General features: G+C 44.1%; 1 long non-coding RNA gene across 2 annotated transcripts in view; it reads right to left on the reverse strand.

Annotated features, from left to right (window-relative positions):
• LOC107076810 (uncharacterized) overlaps positions 1–4,900 on the reverse strand; it is a 28,357-nt gene extending 23,457 nt beyond the window's left edge. For both annotated transcript variants that reach the window (XR_011189680.1, XR_011189682.1), the window contains exon 1: positions 4,729–4,900. This is a non-coding gene — a long non-coding RNA (uncharacterized lncRNA). The remainder of the gene's footprint in view (positions 1–4,728) is intronic.
• Between the last annotated feature and the right edge of the window lie 1,314 nt (positions 4,901–6,214).

Genomic DNA, 6,214 nt, shown 5'->3' on the forward strand with positions numbered 1-6,214 from the left:
ACTGTAGCACTCTCGGGTTTACATGGGTAGGCACCCTCACCCCTGCTGCCTCAGGTCGGCCCCCCACTGCTGGGGACTCGAACCCGGGCCTCCGGCGTCACTCAACGGGGACCCAGCCAGTTGAGCTAAAGGGAAATCTCCTGTCAGCCCAGCGGCTGCGGTCCCTGCTATTCACAGGGAAGTGCGGTGACGTCACCACGCTGGTAAGCCAGCTCGCACAACCTGTAATGTCGGCCATATGCGTTACAATACTGTATATTACTTCTCCTTTAGTTTTTGTGCTAAGAATTGCTCAGTAAGAACCATACAGCTACTCCAGTTTTTAATGCCATGGCTGGTACCTATTGTTTGAGCTCCAGCGATCACAGATTCCTAACTACACAGCATTATGCAGCAAGGGAAGCTGTTATCCAAACTGTTTCAGGTGTCAAGGCAGCTATTGCCAGTATTGTTAAACTGCCCTTGGAAGAAGTAGGGCCAGATCTATAATGCAATGATTATCTTACAAACTACAACACTTGGTTTGTTCAATAACGCAAACAACTGGCAGACAACAAAACTGGTTCAGGCTTCTCTTACCATCCATTTCTGACATATATTGTTATTTTCTAACTGGTACGATTTTCTTTTCCAAAGCTTGTCATGTCTGTGGTGCTGTAGCTGCAGTACCAAAGAAAATTGCCCAGAGGGCGCTGTTCTCCACTGACAAACCATCACACTCTCAAACCGCGTTTCCTAGTCGATGCAGCTGACAGGAGCAACAAACGCAGAGGAGGCTGTATAAAACGGCACAGATACCCCATTCCTCTGACAGTCTCTGTCAGACTGCACCTATCAATTCCCTTGAAAGAAACAGCAGACTAAGCCATGTTTAAAGGCAATCGATAGCTCAATTTCGTTCATTATCAGCAGTGCCCTGTTTTTCAGTCAGCAGACTAAATTGAAGAACTGTGATATTTATACTCATTGGCTACACATATTTTTAAAAGCAATTCTTCCGACACCAACAGCAGACTTGTTCCCTCTTTTAATGAATCCTGTTCAAAATGTAATTTCAGAGGAAGCATGTGTCTCCAGAACTGGACAGGCATGACACACTGGCTGTTTATTTGTAGCATCTTGACATGAGAGGCCCTACCAGGTTATCAGCAGTCATGCTGCCTGTTAACTCAGTGCCAGGATGCAAAAGAAGTCTGCAGGAAAGCTCCTGTGTCACATCCATGCAAGGTGCTGAAGCTAGGTCACAAGTAGCTGTTTTTTCCCCCTTTTTTAAGAAAAAAGAAAGTGTTTGTTATAGGTTCTCTTACATAATGTCAAACATTTTTTTAAATCTGTGCCAAAAGTTTTCTAAAAACATTTCTGGTGAGAGTGTGTATATTGTTTACTAGACTTTACACAGGAATGAGGAGAGAAAATTATACAGAAAAATGATATACTCTCCAAATCAGTTCACTGCTCTCAACACATCTGTTCTCTCTCTTATATTGTTACCCTGCATGGCAATAAGAAGGTGTGTGCAGTATAAATAGACAACTTCTGGAAATCCTGCCCCTGCCCATTTTAACAGCCTTAGAAAAGCTCCTGGCTCATTACACTCTCCCCTTCAAAGCGGCACACAGCACAGACACAGAGAAGCCCCCCCTGGATAGACAGCTGTTTGGCCTTTGTCATCGCCTATTGTTTGCAATGATCAGGCAGCTTCACAGGTTTACAGACTGTCGTGCTTTATTCCTACGGACAAAAAATACAAACACTTTCTGGTTCAGGGATGGATGAGCAAAACAGAGAGAAGAAAAAGATTAGAAAAATGTTATTCAGCTGCTCTAAAAAGCTTTTCTGTGGGTTTCCAGCTCTGGTCCTGGAAACTCATTTCAGCTGCATTCAGAATGGCTCAGCCATCTACCAGCTGAAGATTTTCAGCATTGCCATGGAAACCTCCTGGCAGAAACTGCGTGCTTTGCAGCTCTGTACCTGCCCAAAAGAAACCTTTGCATTTTCTCAGGAAAAAGACCCAAATGGCAGTGCATGGTACTGTACAGCCCATTGGATGCTCTTTATACGGCCAAATTAAGCATTCCCAAATAAAACAAAGGACAAATACCCAGCCATAAACAAGGGAAATTATTTTAAATGCAGGGAAGATGGGCAGGCAGATCTGACTGCTGTGAGCAGACAGAGTGAAAGAAGTCTTTATGTAACACAAGCATTGACACACAATTTCTAATCAGATTGACCAGGCAAAGGGGTCACTTTGCACTGTACATTAGAGCTACATGTAAATTCCTGACACTCCAGCAGGTCCCAGCTCCCTCATACCTCATCTGTACAGCAAATCTATTACACCCAGCTTAGCCTCACAAAGGAGAAGACAGAATAGCAAATGAAACGGCTCATCTTTCAGCCACTTTTCCGAAGTGCTGTTTTGGGAAAGCTGGCATGTGTGTTCCCTAGCCAGCTGTCTGTTTAGTGCTGGAAGCTCTTTGTGAAACTGTCCTCAGCTTCACACACCCGTAATGTGGAACAGCGGGTCATTAATAATTTGTTATTGTTCTCAAGCAGAGAACCTCCTCTTATCAGCTGCTCTGGGCCTGTGAATCCTACTGCAAACTCAGTGCAAGGAGTGCCGAACTCAAGAGTCACTGAACAGGCCTGAGCGGAGCAGGAGACCACCACCAGCGGTTCAGCTTTACCTTACAAAAGCGCTTCCTTTTTCCAGGCCAATTTTATTTCTTTCCTGCACTAAATTGCACTCAAGGGTGGAAACGTCCAAGAAGTGTGTGCCAGTTCTTTAACGGGACTGATTTGCATTTCTTTTTTCTTGAAGTGCGGAGGCAGGCCCACAGAGCAGTGACACAGGATCAGCCTAACAAGTATCACTGATGAACGAGCGACACCGCTCCTAGGCCTGTCTCTAAAGACCCTAATCAATCTCACCGAAGTATGTTTGAAGAGCTCGCTACATTTTTTTTTCAGCTGGGCTTGTGTTTTCTTGTCTTAAGGATGGAGTGATGAAAGTGCTTGGAGACAAGCGAGAGGAGGCTTAAAAAAGACTTTTCACTATTACGCAACTGTTCGTCCTTTTTCATGTTTCAAAGTGTGCCCTAAACCCTCACAGACAGACACAACCTCTACAGAAGCAACTTGAGATTCAGTGCACTGATGACAGCTTAGAAAACATAAACCTGTGTAAATATTATATGGGTCTCTTGAAACTTTAGGTGTCCCATCTGAAAACCCTTTCTTCTCAAGCACTGATAATCTTGATAACAACTTTGCCCATTTCATTCCCTTAAAAATGGACCATAACAATGCACACTGAATGTGACTCGTTGATCCCAACAGGACTTAGGTTTCATTTTTGGAAAAAAAATGGAGTAAAAAGATTAATGGTGGGGTGGCACAGTGGTTAGCACTGCTGCCTAGTGGCGCTGGGGCCCTGGGTTCAGTTCTGGACCTGGGGTGCTATATGTAGGTTCTCCCTATTTTCACGTGACATTCCCCCATGTGTTCTGGTTTCCTCCCACAGTCCAAATACATACTGGTAGATTAAAAGGCTTCTGGGAAAACTGGCTCTGGTTTGAGTGTGTGAATGTGTCTGTGTGCCCTGTGATGGACTGGTGTCCCGTCCAGGGGATACCCTGCCTTGCACCTGTTGCTTGCCACGATAGGCTCCAGATCCCCCACGACACTGTATTGGTGAAGACGTTAGAAGATGGATGGAAGGATGGATTCATGGTACTTTATGAAATGAAATGGGAGGGTTGTTTAAGAGAATCCAAGTGCCTCTGGTTCAAAACTTATTCACAACTTCTGGGAACAGAGGAGCTCCTAAAGAGTGTCCCTTGGACCACTGCTCCATAATATGAGAAAGTTGAGTTTTTCCCAATGTCTGAAAATTGCCACCCCTCTTGCATGAGCACACTAGCTCCATAGATACATATGCATAATATATATGAAGGAACTATGCAAGAAGCAATTGAATATTTGCAGTTGAAATGTGTTTTTCTCAAGGGAATGCTAGACCCTTAACAATTTAAGAAGCTGAAAGAAAAACAACACCAAAAAGCAGAATAAATTTCCATTTAATGGGCCTATATAGAGTTATCTCTTAAGGATATCACTTTGATCTCCACTCCAGTTTCTGCTGTCTCCAGGTACCAACATGCAGTGATAACTTTTGACGCACAGAGGATGAAAGCACTGTCAACGGTATAGAAAAGTCTCCACAGTGCAAACACTCTTCACACACACATGCAAGCACACACAACGCATCGCCATAGATAAAGAAGATCTACTCAATTTGTTGAGACTGGCAGTCACGTTTCAATTTGCTGTCTGCCCCTCTCAAGAGGAATTTACACAGAAGGAAGTAAAATTTGAATGTAATCATTTCCAATAACTGTGTGATAATAAAGACAGTTACATCACCGGACACTCATGCGCAAGATTTTCAATTGTGATGCTGCATGGATGATGCAATACCATAAGTCACCTTGAAAAGAAGCATCTGTCAGAGCAGTGGATACTAAAATTGCACGTTTCTTTGTTTCACTGCATTCAGAACTAGGGAGTAACCTACTGTACATCTCCTTCCACATGCAGACTAGAAGGTATTGATGAGGGTGTGTACATGCATGTAACAGATTGCTCCAAGCGTGACTGGATAACGCCAAGCACATCTGAACCACAAGGCCGATAAAGCTGTCAAGGGAAACAAGTCAGGCTTACCGGCATTCTTCACTCTCTCACAGCCCAGCTCCTCCCCTAGGTGTCAGAATCATTATTCTCTTTGTTCTGTAACCTCTGGATACTCCTGGCAGATGCACCTTCCTTTTTCCTCTTCTTCCCCTCTCTCGCTGCTCCTGACTCGATCCTGCAGAGGGATTTGTAGGTCTAGAGGAGGGGGGGTGGGCTGCAACAATAGGGAGAAGGAGCAGAACCCTTCAACACTGCTAAAGACCCCAGAGCCCTTCACAGCAAATTCCAGCAGCCAAACACAGCAAACATACATCGCAGCACAGACAGGCCTCTGAAGGAGCTAATAACCCCCTTAGAGGACATATATCAAGACTGTTCTCATCAACTTGAGGAGCAGGTTTATTAAACTTTTGCAAAGTTGCTCTTTCTGCAGTGATTTTGAACCTTCTAATGTTGCTGAAGGCTACCAAGTCCCATGGATTGTATAGAAGCTTCAACCTACCCTCCAGTTGTACATTAGAAATCTGTAATGTTACTGTATCACCTTACCTCTGCCTGGTGGATACCTGTCAACAAATAATGGGACCTGAAATCTGGAATTCTAGTAACGACGAACTTACTGTATATGACAAATACAAACGGCTATAGTACTTAAGTGTAACTCATCTGGCTGAGGAAAGGACAGTGCTGGGAGAAGATTAGTCCTTTCACAACCCCCTCTCACTTGTGAGGAATGAGCCAGGGAGGCAGCTGCAAGGGTGAAGACGGGGTGGAAGGAGGGGTCAGAGAATACATGCACACAGAGTTGAGGGCAGTTGGCAAGAATTTGTAGGATAGCGGACAGGCAAGGTTAGAATAATGAGCTGTAAAATAACAGGCAATTGCTTGTTCACTTTTCCTCATGTTGTATTGCTTTTAGAAAAAAAAGGGTTGGCAATATTGGAGTCGAGCTGATCACTCTGAAGCCAGTGTCTGGTTAATCTACGCACATACCCAGAAGGCAAACAGATGGGGAAAAGGGAGCTGGAGGAGTGAGAGGTGTGCATAGGGAGAAAAAATGGTTTCCATGCTTTTTAAGTCCCAAAAGTTAATTTAAGATTTTTGCTGTGGTGGCCCTGTAACAGCAAGGAGTGTTTTCATGTGACTGCTGTGCTCTTATCGGTATTTCATGTCCTAATGGCGTTCATGCTCGGTGTCAGGAATACCGTTTTAATAAACCCTCTGTAAATTGTAGCACCTGGCTGTGAGCTTGATTGAGCCAGAACTGCCGTGGCAAAACCTGCCCGCTGATCCTCACTCTCTGCTTAGGAGATTTGCAGCTCGGTTACCTCACAGATTCTTTTTCAACTGTCTACAGTAGCTGTTTCCGAATACTTAGGACTTTTTTACACTGCAATGTTTTCTGGGGGCAGGAGACTTTGTACTTTAAAGAAAATGCCATTATAAAGGGCTTTTCCTCTATGGGAAGGTCATCATCTTCTTAGACCTTGTTAAATAAGGAAAATAAAAAAGGGAA

This window comes from Lepisosteus oculatus, chromosome 5 (genome assembly GCF_040954835.1).
Source record: "Lepisosteus oculatus isolate fLepOcu1 chromosome 5, fLepOcu1.hap2, whole genome shotgun sequence".
In the NCBI taxonomy this organism is placed as follows: Eukaryota; Metazoa; Chordata; class Actinopteri; order Semionotiformes; family Lepisosteidae; genus Lepisosteus; species Lepisosteus oculatus.